The following is a 20,207-nucleotide window of genomic DNA, read 5'->3' as shown; positions in this document are numbered from 1 at the left end:
TTTAAAACAGGAAACTAGAAGTTCGAAAGGAACTTCGTACACTTATCAGCACAAATTTTCTGCACAAGTAATAGCACGAAGGTGTAACTATATATACACATATATATCTATATATATATACATACACACACTTATTATAATCACTGTTATTCTTGTATGCTGTTGACACGTATACATTTAAAAGAAATTCATAGTATAAGTAAGATTAAGTACACTTCAAAGATTAGATTTAGAGCAATTATTAGTACGTAGTATGTCTGAGTTGTGTTCATGATTCTTTTTAAGAAGGAAATTTGGTCAATTTCGTAAAATGCTTTCTGTGATTTTTTTTTTTTTAGTTATTACTTTTTTGTTATTTATCTGACAATTGGAAAGAATTGTATAGTTGTAGAAAACATAATAAAGAATAATTTTCTCCAGTAATTTGATGTATTTATTTACACAGTCCCATTGTAGACGTAGGATTTTTGTAATCTAAAGATTTTAAACTAGAAAAGCCATAGAGGGGTTGACGTTTGGAAACATCTTCGACAATCACGCCAATAAAACTATCGTCTCGTGGATAAGTGATTGAGACTACACCTAAATAAGTAACAGAGAGAAAGGAATATTGCCATATGTATTATTATGTATCTTTACCTGTGTGACGTTAGTAATGCACTCTAATTTAATGGAAACACCTGAAGTTGGAAATATGTTAGATGTCTGGGTTGACAACTGTCAGGAAGTGACCGTAGCGTCGGGTTGTTGGTAGGATGTTACAGCAAACTCCATACTATGTGAGGGGTAATAGAACGGCAGTTTACAATAAACTGAGCAGACGGTGATAGTTAAAATGGGCGGCTTTTGATTCCCAAAGAGTTCGCTTAGTTATGTACGGTAGTTCGAACGTGACGAAAGTGGCAAATATGTTGGGTGTGTCGCGAAGGAGAGTCTCCAAACTGATAACGCCCTACAAAACTCATGACATCAGCAAAGACCGCTGAGAGTGGACTTCTACTTAGAACGGTCGTGCGACTGCGGTGCAAGTGCCAGAGGAACTCAACCAGTACACCTCACAATCTGTGTCGACGATCACAGTCCGCAGCGAGTTACATAATATGGACATACGAAGTCTGATTGCTTCGGCGAAACTGCTGAAAAGAGACTATACCATGACATCAATGGTACCGTTACCATGGAGTATGGGATGCTGATGATCGAAAACATGTGATATGGTAACATGATACATTGTTCGTGATATTTCAAACCACTGGCCATGTTTATGTGTAGTTCAAAGAAACGCATCATCTGCAGTCTGTCTGCACAACCGTGATGCATGGCAGCTGTTCTATGATATTATGGCCTGCGATATTCTGATTTTCTGTGGGTTCCGTGCTGACGGTTACCGATCAGACCACCATCCGTGATTATGTCGCTCTTTTAGGGGACCATATTCATCCTATGGTCCATATATTGTTCCCAGATAATGATGCCATATTTCAGGATGGTAGTGTGACATTCACAGAGCCTGAAGCTTCTGTGGTATGATTTGAGGAAGATCGGGATGAAGTTAAACATTTCCTTTTAACAAAAGAAACACTGACCAAAGCTTCAAACCCACTATATTTTAAATTATAGTATGTAAGGTATTTTCATTTATGTTCTATAGTATCTGAGGAAAGATATGTTAGATATCCGAAACCGTTACATACTATAGTTTAAAATATAGTGGGTTTGAAGCTTTGGTCAGTGTTTCTTTTGTTAAAATAGTCAATCCAAAGCCATGGATAGTCTTGTTAAACATTTCCTCGCTCATTTCCTGGGGCCTGAACATAATTGAACATCTGTGATTTGTTTTGGAGACACGAATCCTGCTCCATTTTCTTTCACGAATATTCTATTTGCTATCATTCACGGACCTCTGTACTCCTTCTGTGTCACAACAGAACTGTTCTCAGAGCACATTAATCTGGTAAGTTGCACTTGTTTTCAGGTGCTTCCATTAAATTGAAGTTTTATCATGCAACTTTGATGCGTTCATTACATACTATATAAGTTCGATTCTGTTAGACTATTTTGCATTGTTATGAAATAATATCTCGAAATATATGTATGTTTTGTTTTATTACTGAAGTAATAATCATTACATCAGTGCTTGTGAATACACACTGTGAATAAATCGATTTAAGAATTTCTATGAAGCTGATTAATTGCTTGATCAGATCAATTCTTGTCGGAGGGTACACGTAGATTGCTCCACATCTGAACAGATAATTGGAAAATGGATCTTGATCTGTAATTCCGCTTGATTTAACCGCATATCTTATTTGGTGTCTTTAGAGAAGTGGAAGAATACAGAAGTTAGTATGTCTTGACCTTTGATCGAGTTTCACCGTAGATCGATTATTTTGAGAAAATCTTGACCTGTGTGGTCTTATATTTCTTGTATGGCGATTGAGATTCTCATCCATAATTCTCAGTCTTGACAGTCCTTGGATCATCACATAAATTTCTCCGTACTCACTGCGACAATGTAAAGATGTTATTGGCTCATTCTTAAGGAAGGCAAGAAAGGGAACTCAAATAACTGTACGATCCATTCCGATCTCTGTAAAATTGTTGGCAATTAAGGATATCCATATCCAAAACACTGTGCTCATAATGGGCTTTCATTCATATGGTTAGTATGTGTCATCTAGGTTACGATATAAATGCATACGTTACATTAATATTGATCATAAGTAGTATCCAGTGTGAGCTAATCAATCATTCTAGTTGCGTTGTGTATTGACTTGTGTGTTCAGATACAGCGTCACCTCAACACTTCGGTTGTCTAAGTAGAGAAACTCGTAAACAGGGTTGTCAAATCCGGTGACATCTTGATCGATGTTGCCAAATGTTTAATCGGCGCTGATAATCTTCAAACCAATCTTGTTTCACTAGAAATTTGAGTTACAAGAACAGTAAAACCTAAAAGAGGGTCGCTTCGATCCTTCGAACCAGCGCTTCCTGGTAAGGACATTTGTGCAATTAGAAAAGAATATATACTTGGTCTTGGGAGGACCCGGATTACAATACGTATAACGATAGATGCCTTGAAAGTTGTAAAAAAAAATGATTGCTTATATTCAATGTTCAGCATTTATTTAGTTTAAGCGCGTACTTAAAAGAAAACTTTAGCTTATTGTTAGGTAACCATATGAACACATTCCAAAAGAATGAATAACGGGTTTACATTGTTAGGTGTATATTCTGTATACTTTACTTAACATTGCAGTTCTGTATTGCAAAAACAGAAAATTTGGGTCGCGATATACAATTTAATATATACCAAGTAGCAATATCACAGTGTTCACCACATGAAGAAGTTTGATTTATCACAGTGTACATAATGTGAACAACTGTATCACTAGAAAGATTGCCTCACAGTCAGGGATATAAAAAACTCTCATGGGAATACATGGGAAACTGATTTTTTAGTGTCTCTATGCTGTTATCAACGTTAAACCGCTTCTTGCTATCTATTACTATTTTTGCATTAAAAATGATTAAAGTTAAAACAGAAAATGGCTGATTTTTACCATTTCTGATTTGATTATCACCTCCATCAGTGAATTTGATTATTAACTTTGGACCCTCTACATCCTGTGGTATGTCAAGTAGTTTTTGAATTTTTTTTGTCTTCCTAACGGACAGACACATATAAGTAGTTTTAGTGATCCAAACTCTAAAAATTCATGATTTTATTTTAGTATTGATATTGCACAAATTTTATCTAAATTTAAACAATGGACAAGGCTACTTTTACTTTCCTAATCTATTTTGTTTCTGTGTATTGTGGCGGACACAAGTCATTGATCAGGTAATGGCGACTGTTTTCAAACAAATGCATAGTATGAGAATTAAATTTGTCATATCTGTAGTTTCGTGTGGAGAAGAAACAAACTTGTGAACAAAAGGTTTAAGAACAACTCAAGTTAATATAAACTTTGCCGAAGATTGCCTATATTATCATAAAAGAAATACGAAAGACGTTTTGATGCGAAGGAAAATAACAAACAACTTTGTAAGCGGAGGCAAAGAAACCTAACATAACCAGACTAAAGACTTAAACGCGTAGTAATCGTGGTACTGTGGTCAAGGCGCTCGACCAGTAATCTGGAGGTTCTTTGATCGAATCCACGTCGGACATATATTTTTCTTTACTTTAGGATTTTAGATGGCGATTGATCGACGATGAGACACGTTTTATTATATTCAGATATTTGAATACTCGGACGTTTCAATACTTGAACTATCAAATTTTCAGGAATAATAATAGTAATAATCTCGTAGAAGGTTAAAAATTAGAAACTTATAATTCTCAGCTCACACCATTACAAGCAGAAACGTGACTTTTGCAAAAAAAAAAAAAATAAATAATAATAATTCAGTTTTGTTTAATGTTGCCCACGAGAAGAGGAATTTCTCATCTAGACAAAACAAACAAAATCGGGAGAGAATTAATATTTTACATTCGAGATGGGACAAGGCTAACTCAAATTATCGTTTCGCTTTGGAGATGAGAATCGCGACGAGGCGAAGAGTACCGTAAACATTTCTCGTCTTATCTTGATTCTAGAAATAGTTATGTCCACTCTTTAAGTAACAATTGCTCTGTAGACTGAATGTTATACGCTAGTTTGTTACTTTGTATTTCAGAGTTCACTGAATTATGGTCTGTGTATATATTTTTGCAGCAAAGCTTTTACAATTATATCTGCATATTCTACAAGTTAGTTTATTATATGTCTTACTGTTGAAGGATATCCAGTTATTTTTATTACAGTTATTTTCCTTAAAACGTGCAGTATAATACTTACTACATGAAACTTTAGTGGAACTCTTTCGTTTAAAATTTGGGTAGTTGCAGAGTAGTTCCGTCTTGAAGGTAGTTGCAGAGTAGTAGTTCAAAATTTAAGTAGTAGTTCCGTCTTGAAGGTACGGAACCCCTTCCCCGAAATCCCTACTTTTAAGTAAGTTTTGTCAAATTTTGGGGCAATTTTAAAACTTTTAATACCATTATTATTATTATTATTATTATTATTATTATTATTATTATTATTATTACTGAAGTGTTGTGAATTCAATGGTTCACCCTGTTCCACATAGCTCCTGCCTAGTGCTCATTGTGTGTTGGACAAACACTGTGTGTGTAGGCTTTCTCCGGGTTCCACTTCCTCCCACTTTCTTTATTCCAATATTTCTTTCATTCTCATCATCGACGTCTTCTGTAGCTTAGCCGCATAACCCTTACTTAAAAACCAATTTTCTTAGGGCTCTTGTGAGTTCAGTAGCCGTACTTCCTACACGGAATTTGCCTTGAAACTCTCGTTTAGCTAGTTGTAGGAACGTATGTAGAGGGTATGTCCTGATGGTCCTGACACTTGTCTCCAATCCCGACTATTTTGTAACTTTTGAATAACGCTAGAGGCGATTTTACAGATTTTAATACAATCTGTCCTCATACGGAATTTGTCTTCTATATTATTATTATTATTATTATTATTATTATTATTATTATTATTACTGAATATTTGAAACCTCAATATTATGTCTATTTTAACAAAATATACATACAAATATAAAAAGATAGTTCCTATTTACCAACTTTGGTTGAACGAATATATGGAAAGTGTTGAAAATGGCGAACGAAAATATTATTATTTCTAGTAAGAGTGGAAGAACTTAGAAACAATTCCACAATGAAACTAGGCCTTAAGGATGACCCTTTTGTATACATGAATTGTTTGCGAAACACGCTAAGTTTTCAGACAGTAGGAATCGAGATTGTAGACTGTGACGTCATGTTGTTAGTTTTTCCCCTGTGAAGGAAGTCGTTTCAACTCTAACTTGTAAGAACGAAAGAAACTATTCTTCATATTATTATACATCAGAAATAATAACATTCTAAATTATAAAGTATTTCTGAATTTCCTCGGAGGGAATCGAACCGCGGACCCTTAACCCACGAAACGAGCTTTCTTCGCATCGTGCCTGTTTTGTGGCATTTTGTGCGTGTATGTTAACTTTTCCTCTGTCACCGGAAGTGGGTCAAAATGGGCCTCCAAAATAGGATGAAAATGACCCACTGTTCCGCCACTTTCAAATTTCCAGGTCGTTTCTTTCGCTCCCTTTAGTGCCTCTTTTGTGCGCCCATTTAGATGTTTTGTGCGTCATCGGACGTGAGTCAAAATGGGCCTCCAAGGAGGAACGAAAATGACCCACTGCTTTGCCACCAACGAATTTAGAGGTGCATTCTTTTGCATCGTTTTGTGCGTGTTTGTACCGCTTTCTACGCCTATTTCCACGTTTTGTGCGTCACCGGGAGTGGGTCAAAATGGGCCTACAAATATTTGGGAACAAGTTAATGCTGTTCCGTCACCAACGAATTTCTAGGTCGTTTCCTTCGCATCGTTTAGTGCCTGTTATGTGCGCGTATGTCAACGTTTTCTCTGTCACCGGAAGAGGGTCAAAATGGTCCTCCAAAATAGGACGAAAATGTCCCCTGGTCCGCCACTATCATTTCCTGGTCGTTTCTTTCGCATTCTTTAGTGCCTCTTTTGTGCGCCTATTTCGACGTTTTATGCGTTACCGGAAGTGGGTCAAAATGGACCTATAAGTATTTTGAAACAAGTTAGTGCTGTCCCACCACCAACGAATTTCGAGGTCGTTTCCTTCAAATCGTCTAGTGCCTGTTTTGTGCGGTTTTGGGCGCCTATTTCCACGTTTTATGCGTCACTGAAAGTGGGTCAAAGTGGGCTTCCAAGATGGGACGAAAGTGAGCCACTGTCCCGCCACTATCGAATTTCGAGGTCGTTAATTTCACATCGTTTAGTGCCTGTTTTGTGTCGTTTTGTGCGCCTATTTCCACTTTTTGTGCATCACTGGAAGTGGGTTAATGTTATCATATAAATATGGCGGAACAAGTTAATGCTGTTCCGTCAGGAACGATTTCGAGGTCGTTTCCTTCACATCGTTTTGTGAGTGTTTTCTACCGTTTTGTAAGCCTATTTCCACGTTTTGTGAATCAATGGTAGTGGGTCAAAATGAACATTCAATGTGGGAAGTAAAATGACCCACTGTCCCACCAGTATGGAATTTCGAGGTCGCTTCTTTCGCGTTGATTAGTGCCTGTTTTGTACCGTTCTGCGCACATTTTCACGTTTTGTGCCCCACCGGAATTTTGTCAAAAGTACCTACAAATATGACAGAAAAAGACATTTTCATCCTACTTGCAAGGCCCATTTTGACCCTTCCACTGACACACAAAGCGACACAAATCACGCATAAAAAATGTGAAGGAAACGACTTCGACATTCGATGACGGAACAGCATTAACTTATTCCGCTATACTTGTAGGTCATTTTGACTCATTTTCGTTGACGCACAAAACGTGGAAATAGGCGCACAAAACGATGCGAAACAGGCACTATACGATGCGAAAGAAACGACCTCGAAATTCGATAGTTTCGGAACAGTGACTCGTTTTCCCCTTGACAGTTTCGGAACAGGTCATTTTGACGCACTTCTGGTGATGCTCAAAACGTGAAAATAGGCGAACAAAACGATACAAAACACACACTAAACGATTTGGAGGTAACGTCCTCCAAATTCGTTGGTGACGAAAGAGCTTACTTGATTACATTCACATTGATTACATACACATTAACTTACTTGATTATATTCATAGGTCCATTTTGACCCACTTTCGGTGACGCACAAAACGGTACAAAACAGGTACTAAACGATGCCAAAGAAACGACCTCGAAATTCGATAGTGGGGGAACAGTGGGTCATTTATCTCCCACTTTGAAAGCCCGTTTAACTCACTTCCGGTGACGCACAAGACGAGGAAATAGGCGCAGAAAACCTTAGAAAAATAGGCACTAACCGATGCGAAAGAAACGACCTAGAAATTCGATAGTACCGGAACAGTGGGTCATTTTCCGACCTCCAAAGTCTATCAGAATTCGAGTCGAGTTCTTCGAGTCGAGTTGAGTTTTAAAGAAAACTCGCTCGAACTTCTTCGTGCCCATCCTTAAACGGGAAGTAGTTGACCGGAATTGACCAATTTCAATACTGACCGTTTTCTTTCGTCAAAAGTGATTGAAATATATGTTGCATGTGTGCAATCGTTTGAAATACCTCACCCCGGTAAATGTATTATGTACTATGTAGGCCTACCGGAAGTAATTGGCCAGAAGTGAGTAATACAGGTACTGATCGCTTGTGTTCGTCAACACGAGTTGATTGATATATACGTTCCATGTGTGCAAACGCTAGAAATACCACAATCCTGGAAACTGTATTAGGTGCCATGTACCGGAAGTGGCCGACCAGAAGTAACCAATTTCGATACCGATCGCTTTCTTTCGTCAAGGTAAATTGATTAATAATTACGTTGCACGTGTGCATTCGTTGAAAATAACTCACCTCCAGAAAATGTGTTAGGTACTGTGTACCGGAAGTAGTAACCTGGAAGTGAGCACCTCAGGTACCGACCAACTATCTTCGTCAGTACGGGTCAATTGATATAAACGTATACGTTGCGCATGTGCGAAAGCTAAAAACACTCCACCCCCTGGAAATTGCATTAGGTACCGTGTACCGGAAGTAGTTGACCGCAAGTGACCAATTCCGGCACCGATCACTTTCTTTTGTCAAACCAAGTTGATTGATATATATGTTGCATGTGTGTAATGATTGGAAATACCCCACCCTCGGAAGCTGTATTATTCCCAATTATCCCCTAATTTTGAGACTTTTCTAATGATAGGATCTGTTTCTCTAATCGTTGATTTTGTCGGCAATCGCTGTTTTTCTCGGTCATTGTTTTAGCAGTCAATGTTTTGTCCGTCAATTGTATGCATGACGGGCATATAGAGTTCTTTCGAGGGGGATAGAACCATAAACATAATATATTTTAAAAATACTAAGTTTCACGGCTTTCTTCCCAGGGGGCGAAAGGATAGTAGTTATTCAGCATTTCTTCTTATAAGTACCTTATTTGAAATATATAAAACAGTAACAGGTGGACAACACAATATACACACATTTCCTTATCTTCACTTTTAATTGCTGACTTCAATTGCAATTAATGTTTTAATTGCATCCTTTGCGATTGACAATTAACAATTACAAGTTTCAATTGCCTGGTGACCAACTAACAATTAACAATTGACGAAAATTTAATTGCAAATTTTATGATTGAAATCAATTGGAATTGAAATTAATTGCCAAGGACAAATTGAAATCAATTGCAATTAATTTTCAGAGCAATTATTTTCAATTGATTGATCAATTGCAATTGATTTCAATTGATTTTGCCCAACACTGTGAATGCCACTGATTGCAATGTAATATGGCACACTTATACTTGTTGCCTGAGATAGCACATAGTCATGTATAGATTTCATGTCTTTCAAATACAATGTTACACAATATTGTATAATTTAGCACTTTGTCAATTTCAAACATTCATAACATACTATTTTGCTACATGTCATGTATTACGCATCATTTATTGAAAAGCACAGTGACTGGATTTGACGTGTACAGCCATTTATACAATTTATGTATTTCTAATAGCTATTTTGGTGTCTTTAAGCCATATTTCACAGAAATACAAAAATTTTGTTTTTTGACTTCTTAGTTGCCCCTTTTCCAGGAAACACCCGAAAATTTAATTCCGAAGCGAAAGGGTTAATTACATGCGTGTTATGTTGAACATTGATCGACGTTCAAGGGTCTGTATGATTGAAGGAGAGTTAGGGGTTTCGAAAACTCAGGTTCATCTAATTTTAACTCAACAATTGAAAATGCGCAAGGTGATGTCAGGGAGCATTTGACCGGAAAAGAATAAGCACGTTTCTCCTCCTACCATACACCTCCGATTTGTCTCCATGTAATTTCTTCCTATTTCCCAGAATGAAAAGCGCGTTGAAAGGACACCGATACGATGCTGTAGAAAAAGTTCAAAGAGCGACGACGGAGGTGCTCAACGAGATTCCAGAGAAAAGACTTCCGAGACGCCTACAAAAAATGAGAGAATCACTGGATTTACTGTGTCGATGCCTAAGGTTCTTATTTTAAGAATACTATGTGTACTGAAAGATTTTGTTAAATAAAGTGTGCTTTTTATACTCAGTCTCCTTATTTTCAATAACAGAGCCTCTAGATCATTGCAGTGGTATTTGCGTAAGTAGAGTTTCTGTTATACTTAAGAGATTTGTCAGAAACACATATGGAAAAACGTGAAAAATTCTTTAAAAAATACTTTTCTAATGATACCGCAATACAGAACTGAGTTACACAATATGCTTAATAAATTGGGTATAGAACAAGGGCGCACTCACGTGGGAGGCCACCGGATCCGGACTTCCTCCAAAACTTCCTAACTCAATATATATTTGTACAGTTCCTTAGTATAACTATACTTGTTTAAGAGGGAAATGATTGATGTAGCACGAACATTTGATTTTACACTTCATCTGTACTCTTTTCTTGTAAAAAAAATAATATAATTCCATCATTTTTTTCTGAAAATATAGGTGGAAATATTTTTACAATTACTTATCGGGTACAGAAAAATACCCGTTCAATATGCATAGATGTAGTTAGGGATGCGCACGAGACAAGATTTCTGGCTGTCTCGTCTCGAAAATGTGCTGTAAAAAAATTGATGTCTCGACTCGAAAAATGTATATTTCTCTATTGGAAGACCCGCGTCTCGACTCGAATTTTGTCAGGAAAATCCTGTCTCGTCTCGTCTCGTGCGCATCCCTAGATATAGTGGCTTGTAGTTTTGGACCCACCCCGAACATAAATTTCTGCTAGCGCATCTTTTACAGAACCTTATACTCATCAGTCAATATAAGCTGATCCACGGCCAAGTAAGTTTATGGTGATTTTGGTGAACAACATTGTGTCCATGGGTTTTCTCGGGGTGCTTCCATTTCCTCTCATTTTCTCACTCCACCAATTCTTCCACCATCATTCACCTGTTTTAATAATCGTTTCAATTGGCCTAACAGGCATAATCATGGGACGTTAAACTCAAATATGTAACTCCATTTTCTCTACAACGTTGATAGTAAGATAATAAATAAATAAATAAATAAAATTAATTAGTAACCTCTTAACAATATTTACTTTCCTAATTGCTTCATCTGTCATGTCTCGCTCACTAGATGGCTCTCAAAATAGGATTTACAAATTTAATACTACATTTACTTCAGAGCAGGCGCGCACCCAAACATTTTTATTGGGTGTGTTCCAGGCCCGTATCCAGGAGAAGTCTAGGGGGCCGGGCCCCCCTAAATTTTTGCTGGCCCCTGTAAAATTTTCACGGTAGGCTTTCAAATGAACTATAGTATGGTGATTAACTATAATGTGGTGATGAACTATAATATGGTTGGATCGGGCCCCCTCTTAACTTCAGCCGGCTCCCCCTACATTTTTGGTCTCGCTACCGGCCTGGCGTGTTCCAAGCTTTGGGAAAGGGTCAAATACTACAAGCCACTACGTCTATGTAGTATTGAACGGGTATTACTCTGCACCTGAAAAGACGATAAGTAAAAATCTTTGAGTTTTACGTCCCACGGGTATGCCGGTTAGGCGAAAGGAGACGGTGATGATGAGTAATGAATAAAATGATCGAGTGAAGAAAGTGGGAGAACCCCGAGAAAACCCACGCACGTGGTGTTTATCCACCACAAAGCTCACTTGGCTGAGATCGAACCCGGGACCTCAAGTACCAGAGGTGAACGCTCTACCACTGAGCCACCGCGGCCCCGACGATAAGTAATTGTAAAATACTTCCACCTATATTGTTAGAAAGAATGATAGAACTACATTGTCTTTATAAGAGAAAGAGTACAAATAAAGTATAAGATCAAATTTTCATACTGCGTCAATCATTTCGCTGTTAAACAAATATAGTTTTATTGAGAAAATGTGGATACGTGTGTTGAGTTTATTTGAGTTTAACGTCCCTTCCAGCAGCGAGACTATATAAGACGTGGACCTACTAATTAACGTGGAATCCGAACCACATGAGCTCCCGCCGGGAATCGAATCCGGGATTCCCACGCCAAAGGTGTACGCTAACCGTTTAACCACGAAGTTGCTCACAAATGTATGTTGAGTTAAGAGTTTTTTTTTGGGGGGGGGGGCGGTCAGGACCCGGTAGATCTCCCGTGGGTGCGCTCCTGCAGATGTTAAGTACCTTCCACAAATTTTGCTTAGCTATCAGAAATTTCTTTCGTAAGTGTGAATTTACATAACTCGGGGACTGTCTTTATAGACCTACGTTGGTATCACTTTTATTTTATTTCGCAATATACCTAAAAAAAAATAATAATAATAATAATAAAATAAAATAAAAAGACAGACTTCATATACTAAGCGCGTCATTTGGGGAAGCATGCACAATTACCAGTACCATTTTTTAATTAAATGTACTATTAGAAATATGTACTAATAAAAAAAAACGTGAAACTTGTATATCGACTGAGATTCTTGCTCCCTCTTACCAAAAATCTGAAATAACGCGGCTAATCATGACCGAATTTTGGAGATCCTTGTATATTGGATAAAATGTCCCTATCAAATCCTCTCTGAACTGAGTCTATCAAGGACTATTTTTACGAATGTCTGTATCTTTTTCTTTCTTTTCTCTTTAAATACTTTTGAAAGTACGCAGGTGCATGTATGCACTCGTGCGATGACCATAAGAGCACAATGTTCAGCTTGAACGCTGAAGTGTAACATACAAAAAGAAAGAAAAAAAATATATAGATACCACTGGCCAATCCTCATATAACATATACTCTGAATAACTGACAGATTGCAAGAAAAAGAAAATTCGACATTTTGTAACGGAATCACGTTCACAGAGTGTGCATGGTTAGTTAGTTCTTCATTTATATTATATAGTAAATGAATTTTCCAAAAGACACATATGCGATGATATAAGCAAGTTAAACGAGGGGGTGCTACGACTGCCATCTGTTCGTTTCTATGGTTACCAATTCGTTCGCGCGTGACAACAAATCAAACCCCATCAGTGTTGGAAAAAGAGTTGGCTTTACATGTAAACAGAGCGTTTTCAGATAAAAAATAAGTGTTAAATGTGCTAACATTTGTTCCGAGGCCTCTCGCAATAGGCCAGCTATACATTTACAGGTGAGTTTTATAACTCCTTTTATTGTGTATTTGATATTTATTTTTAATGTAATGACATTCATAAAGCAACTACTTTATTTTAAAAAAAGAAGTGGTAAAAGAAGGCCAACAGAATAATCAGTAAAGCAAAACATATGCAAATATAAAGTTGTAAATTGAACGGTATACGGAGCATCGGTACTTATTTTCATCTATGTAAACATCATGTTTTATTTATTTTATTATAGTTTTAATTTTATTTTTAATATTAAAATATGTTTCTAAACTGTTACATCCTTCGTTAAATTTTACAAACAATAACAATAAATAGTATAAAAACAAGGAAGGATGCATAGAAATTAAAAATTGTTAATATCTAATATTAACTAAGTTAATCACTACATTAAGAAAAGCGGCAGGGAGCATAGAGAAGGATTGTAATTAATAAAACTATGAACGTTTACTGCAGGTATGTACGCAGGCACTAATTTCAGGGACAGTCCAAAGCTTTTTCGGACACTTTAAATTCAATATAAGAATAAATTATATTAAAGTTTATAAAATCTTCCCTAAAATTAGATTACAGATACAGAAAAGTCTGGATTTCGAAGGAGTCCAGACCACCAGAACACACCTCTTGCGTACACTCATGTCCAAAATAATTGTCGCATGTCTATAAATATGTTGTTGTAGGAATATAATTTGATAACGAATTCGCCCGATATTTCTCATAATGTTAGTATGTGTATAATCGGCAAAGACATGTATGTGGCAAATTTCATGTCAAAAGAGCAGTAAATAAGAACAATACAACGAAAATAAAACTTTCTTGTCCATTTAGCAACATTTTGTTTTACTCATTCTAATTTCCGTATTTATAATTCTTTTCCTATGAAGTTTACCACAAATATACATTTTCCGATTGTACACAAATCAGTATCATATTATATTCTTACAAGAAGACACTATGCGACAATCATTTTGGACATGAGTGTACATCCGTACCATAATGCGTTTAATACTACAGACAATGAATATCATTTGCGAGCAAAAGTTAGCTGAGAGCAATGCATAATTATAGAACTAACGATGTCGCGAAATGTTAAAACCTTTATGATACGAAACGGCTAGTAAACGTGTTTATTTATTTGTATTTATGTTCCTTGATAACAAGGCTATATGGAACGAGACCTGCAAATTAAAGTGGCATCAGAGTGGCTAGACTGTGTTGGATTTTCTTTTACGGGAATCGAAACCAGGTTCTCGACAGTGGCGGCTTTTGCGAGTAGGCACGGCCTACTCAAGAATTTTGAAAAATATATAAACGCTAAAAAAATACAATAAAGAGTAAATATATTTTTCACTATTTATATTAATGGTAGATAATTATTTAACAAATGGCGTCAACCACTACTGTAAAAGTAATTTCCTAGTGTCATTAATCAATCAAATGTGTATATGTATACATAATCGAGGGAGCGGCCCTACCCACAATTAAAATCCTAAATCAGCCCCTGGTTCTCGTGCACCAAAGGCACAAGAGCTAGTCACTCGACCTGTAATGGCAACTGTCAAAATATTTATTTATTTAATAACTGATAATTAAAAAAATATATTTATTTATTATTTTCCTTATCTCGTTCTGCAACCCAACAGTATACTTGCATATTGTGTGGTTGCCTGCAGTACATGACAGTGGCAATTCAAATTTTAATGTTAATCAAATGGAGAAGAATTTAGGTTTTCTTCTAACACCCAATCCTTAACACTTGGACAAAATTATACAAAAAGCGGCTCTATCCATGGTGTTGAGCATGAAACTAGACTTGGAACTGTCTCGTCTTGAAAAGATACAGTAAAAATGTTTTTTTCTGTCCCTCAAAGTATATGTGTTTCTATTGGAAGAGCTGTCTCGTCTCATCTCAACTGTTCGTCCGTCTGTCTTCGACAATATCAGAACAAAAACAGTAAATGATGGCGAGAAATTGATTTTTTTTTTTTTTTTAAATTTGGACTCCGCGTCCTAAGAATAGGGTTTCCCTCCTTCTTGTTCTTGTATTAAAACCGAAAGGCCTGGAGTCGGGATGTGGCGTCCCCATCGCCAGTTCTTCGGAACTGAAGTTAGTCACTGGTCCTTCAGGTTGGGAATTGTGTCGGGCCGATTCACCTGGAATTTAAAACCTGCGATGAAGCAAAGTACAAAATTAAGTTTCGGATGTGGAATGCTTTCTCTGGACGCCAACCTCGTTATGACTTGTTTCCATCGTTGCCAATCTGATCAAATGACATTATCGTACTATATCACACTTAAAACTATAGTTTTTGTCGTAAAAATATCGTTGGTTTCCAGTCTTACCATCAAGCTTTAATAATAATAATAATAATAATAATAATAATAATAATAATAATAATAATAATAATAATAATAATAATAATAATAATAATAATAATAATAATAATAATAATACGCGTATTACTATTCGCGTCTCAATTTGTGCCTAGCCTAAGGCTAGAATGAGATGAAGAATTTAGCTTTCTTAAGATTGAATTTTCCTGCGATTCTGGTCAAGCCGTTGTTTTCTAAAGAATACAACATAGGCTTATTATCAAAATTGAATTTTCTCAGGAATCTGCGATCACGAGGTATTTTTCAATCTCATTCAGCTTCAAATTCAGTGCAGAGATTAAGCGATAGTAACGTGTTGTGAGTTGAAGGATATAAGAGGTACGACTTTCAGATCAATTTCTCCCTTGTACAGTACACTATTACAGAGTGTTCGAATTAAAAGCCCCTAATTTTAACTATAACTATAATACCGCACGTATTGAATACATTTAAAATATTTGTACAGCAATGAATACAGATAGGCATGAAACTTTATGCCATCAGTAAATTTCTATGCGTGCCCCGCAAGTATAAAAATTAATACTGAATGCCAGTTTTGCGTACCACCACAAACTTTAAGTTTTTTCAGCATTGGGTGTCATTTTTAACCGACTTAAAAAATAGAGAGATTTTCGGTCTGTGCTGTAGGCTATATGTAAATGAAATGAAATCTTTGAGTTATACGTCTCACGCATATGCCGTGTGGGCTAAAGGAGACGGTCATGATGACAAGTGAATGAAATGGTGGAATGAAGAAAGTGAGTGGAAACAGAAGAAACCCGAGAAAACCCCTCACATGGTGTTTGTCCACCACAAAGCTCAATTGGTGCAAGCTGGAATCGAACCTGATCTGCATATGTGTATGTAGGGTCTGTACGAGATTATATGGAGAACCGTTGGTCATATTTCGATGCGGTTTTCACTAATCGAAAAAACAATTTACAAGGAAGATTTATACATACAAATATTTGATTTAAAATTAATTAATTCTTTTAAAAAAAACTAATTCCTGCAACGCCTGAGAAAAGCTTATCCTAGAAATACAACTACCAGACATACAACAAAGTAAGATGGGTTGCATACAACCAAGGTATAAGAACCATTTTTAGCTAGCTTTCTCCAAATGATTTAACACTGGTGATGAATATTTAGGCCATCGGCGATGTCATGGCTGATTACATGCTGGTCTTGCTCAAGTTTTGCCAGAATATCATCCACTTTTTTCTGTGATTGGTCGCCCACTGCGAGGAATATCTTAGACATAGAAATTTCCAGAACGGAAGTGACTATATTTTTCTGATTTTTGTGTCTATGTTACCTGTTTGAAGTGCCTAAATATCCCCAGTCTACTAACAACCAACTTATAGAGAGTCACGATGGGCCACTGGTAAAGCGCTTACATCTGGTTTCAAGGGTCGGTTGGATCCCAAGCCATGAGAGTTCATGATGGACAACATTAAAAGCGAGAGAGAGAGGAGGAGAAGGGAAGGAGATTCAAATATTGGGACAGATACGGATACATTCATATATGGAAGATTAGAAAAGGAGAAACAAATGATCGGACAGCACCCATATTCTGAGGAAAATAGTGATTTTGTGAACCACAAGAATCAAAGTTTCTCAGTCGAACCTGTGAACATTATATCAAGTTGTCGAGTTAACGTGGAGAACTCATTTTGAAGCATCAGATGATTGCGCAGGGAGAGAAAGATCTAAACATTTGAAGAATGAAGAGTTAAAAAAAATCCACAGCTTTTGGAGAAGGGTTTCGAACCAAGAACCTGTCGATTATGAAGACACGACGTGAGAATATGCTATTTGATGTGCCATGTTCTTCTCAAATGTTGCATCGTACGGTCCACAGTACGTTTTTTTCCTGAGTAAAAAATTTCTAAAGATATTTAAATATATTACAGTAACAATGGAATATTGTGTTACCGTTCGACTGTCGTCTTTGTGCAAACCTTCATCATGATATGATGTAGAGAAATGAGTTAAATTAAGGTTGTAAGATTTATTATCAAACTGAAACATTGCAAGTTAAAGAAAAACATGTAATAACAAATCCCATACCTAAGAATAATTTCGGCTTAACTAGCTGCGTCTATATTAATGTCAAAATTGAACTTTTGGAATGCACAGTATAAGCGTAGCTATACGGAAAAATAAGAACAGCCGGGATTCGAACCTAGGACCATCCACGTAGGAGTCCCTTACACTAATCATTCTTCTAACACATAATGACGTAAACGCGCTGTTTTTTTTTAAAGTTATATGTTCGTATTCAAGTGACACTCTTATGCGCATTTCCATTGCTTTTTTTAAAAAAATATTCCTTTCAAAGGTCTAACGTGTTTACTATGTTTTGTTTTGTTTTGCACTAGAGGTTCGCAAAAGGTTATTTATGTCTGAGTATTTGACAGTACTTTATCAGACGGTTCTATCACATATAACTCAATTAACACAGTAGTAACATATTTTTACTGCCCCCACCGAGTTAACTTATGGAATATTCCATTCTATTAATTTCTCAACGTAGCTAAAGGACAAATATATGAATGATTGCGTGCAGTTCTTTGTGGCTGAATGGATAAAATTATGATTCGACAGCTAAGAGGTTCGTGGTTCTAAACCCGTCTCGAAAGCTGTTTTATTTAATTCTTAATTCCGCAGATCTTTTTATAAAATTTCTTAATTCCGCAGATCTTAAGTTCTTTCTCTTCTTTCGCAATCATTTGATGCTCTAAAAGTTCTCCACTTTAATTCGACAACTGTCTGATGTGATCCTCGCAGTTCGGAAACTTTCCTTCTTCTGTTTCACAAAATCACGAATTTCGTCATAATACGGATACTGTTTGATCATTTTTTGCTGCAATTCTAAACTTGCATATGTAAATCATCCCTCTCTGTCTTTATATTTGAATCCCTCTCTCTCAATGTCGTCCACTATGAACGCACATCGCTTGGAATAAAACTTTCGACTCTTGAAACCGAATGTAAGCGCTCTAGTAATGTCATTTTAGATTTTGTTCGGCGGGATTCTCCGTCGACATAAGAGTTTCATTTTTTATATCAGTGTTTTACTATACATTTGATCAAACAATATGTGTTTATCACACTAAAGGGAGTGGGGATTACACCGTCCTGTCCTACCCAAACGACAACCCTGGAATATTTGCTTGCAATTACTGGGAAACAAAATGAAATTAACCATTGAATCTTCTTAGCTTGGTGTGATATGTAGTCTTTGAAGAAGGGAAAGAATGCAAATAAAGGTCTTTTATGAAGCTCTGGTAACATTTTGTGACAATTTTTTTTTATTAAGGCTTTACAAAGGCATTTCAGAAGAAACGAATGGAAGAGACGGTTTTAGAGCTATAAACTCTGTAAACATGGTTCCTTTTTTCCCGTGTGAATTAAAAGAGTATATTACGCCACACAGACTGCTTTAAACAAGGAGATGAGGTTGAGTTGGATTGAATACCAGAAGCAATTGTGGATCGAAACGTGTGTTTCTGAATGCATAAGCACACGGCGCAAGAGTTTGTTAGTAATTTGGACTTAAACTTTTTGTAACATTTTCTATGCCGCGAACTGTACAACCCGACGGAAGACATTCTCGTATGAGATTCAACGTCACGTATCTCCAATTTTGGCGAATTTGAGTTTTTGGTACCATTAGAATCACTATAGGATGGCGCACAGTCTGATTAAGTAGTACCCATATATCACGACAAATTGCTGTCTTATTCCCTCAAAGTAGTATCGCGTATAATGAGGCTTAAGCTAGTTTTCAAACAGTTTTTTTTTTGTCTCTCCTGTAAAATTGGCAAAATGTTACTTACGCGGTACTGAATCTCAGACGACGACATACAGATCCATTGGATACATAGTTCGTATGTGTATAAGTTCTCAACTATAGTATGTACTAAATAAATAAACTCAATTTACAGTAACATTGCACTGTGTGGTAATCAAACCTAAATGTATGGAGACTTATCTGACACCCTGCACAACTCATGCACTGCAGGCCATTACAGCGGACATGCTACACTGAGTATGAGATGAATTCAATTATCGCGTGGAAGTGTGTCGTGTGTAGTGATGAGCAAATGCAAGACCAAGACCAAGACCCGGGTGGTCTTGGTCTTGGTCTTGGTCTTGCACATGCGGTCTTGGTCTTGGTCTTGCAGTGGAACCCTCGGTCTTGGTCTTGGTCTTGGTCTTGCACACCTAGTCTTGGTCTTGGTCTTGTTCTTGCACACCCAGTCTTGGTCTTGCTTGCAAGAGTCTTGCAAGTTTTGCTTTTAAGAAATCTATGATTTTCATAAGTAAATTTTACTCTGGATATAAGGGATAATAAATCCTACATTGTGTCAATAGTGAGGGAAATACAATGTATGTTTCTAAATGTAATATAGGGCCTATTTTTCCTTCGTGTAAGTGTGATGATACTGTACAACATAGGCGATGACCTTTACTTTTTTTTTTTTTTTCAATGGGTGATCACGCTTCACTACTTATAAGATAAATCACAACATTTCGTAATATTTTTATGTTTTAACAGATCCAATACTCCACTGGTTCCCAAACTGGGAAGGCTATCCCTGACAGTGAGTCGCATGAAAGAAAA

General features: G+C 36.7%; 1 protein-coding gene across 1 annotated transcript in view; it reads left to right on the top strand.

Annotated features, from left to right (window-relative positions):
* The first annotated feature begins 13,013 nt into the window (after positions 1-13,013).
* Positions 13,014-20,207, top strand: part of LOC145680577 (uncharacterized) — a 264,515-nt gene continuing 257,321 nt past the window's right edge. The window contains exon 1 of the mRNA XM_081751222.1: positions 13,014-13,209. The gene's annotated coding sequence lies outside the window, so the exon portion shown is untranslated. The remainder of the gene's footprint in view (positions 13,210-20,207) is intronic.

The sequence above is a fragment of the Thermobia domestica genome, chromosome 3, assembly GCF_964235325.1.
Source record: "Thermobia domestica chromosome 3, izTheDome1.hap1.1, whole genome shotgun sequence".
Taxonomy (NCBI): Eukaryota; Metazoa; Arthropoda; class Insecta; order Zygentoma; family Lepismatidae; genus Thermobia; species Thermobia domestica.
The sequence above is the reverse complement of the archived record's forward strand: the minus strand, read 5'-3'. Positions and strand labels throughout refer to the sequence as shown.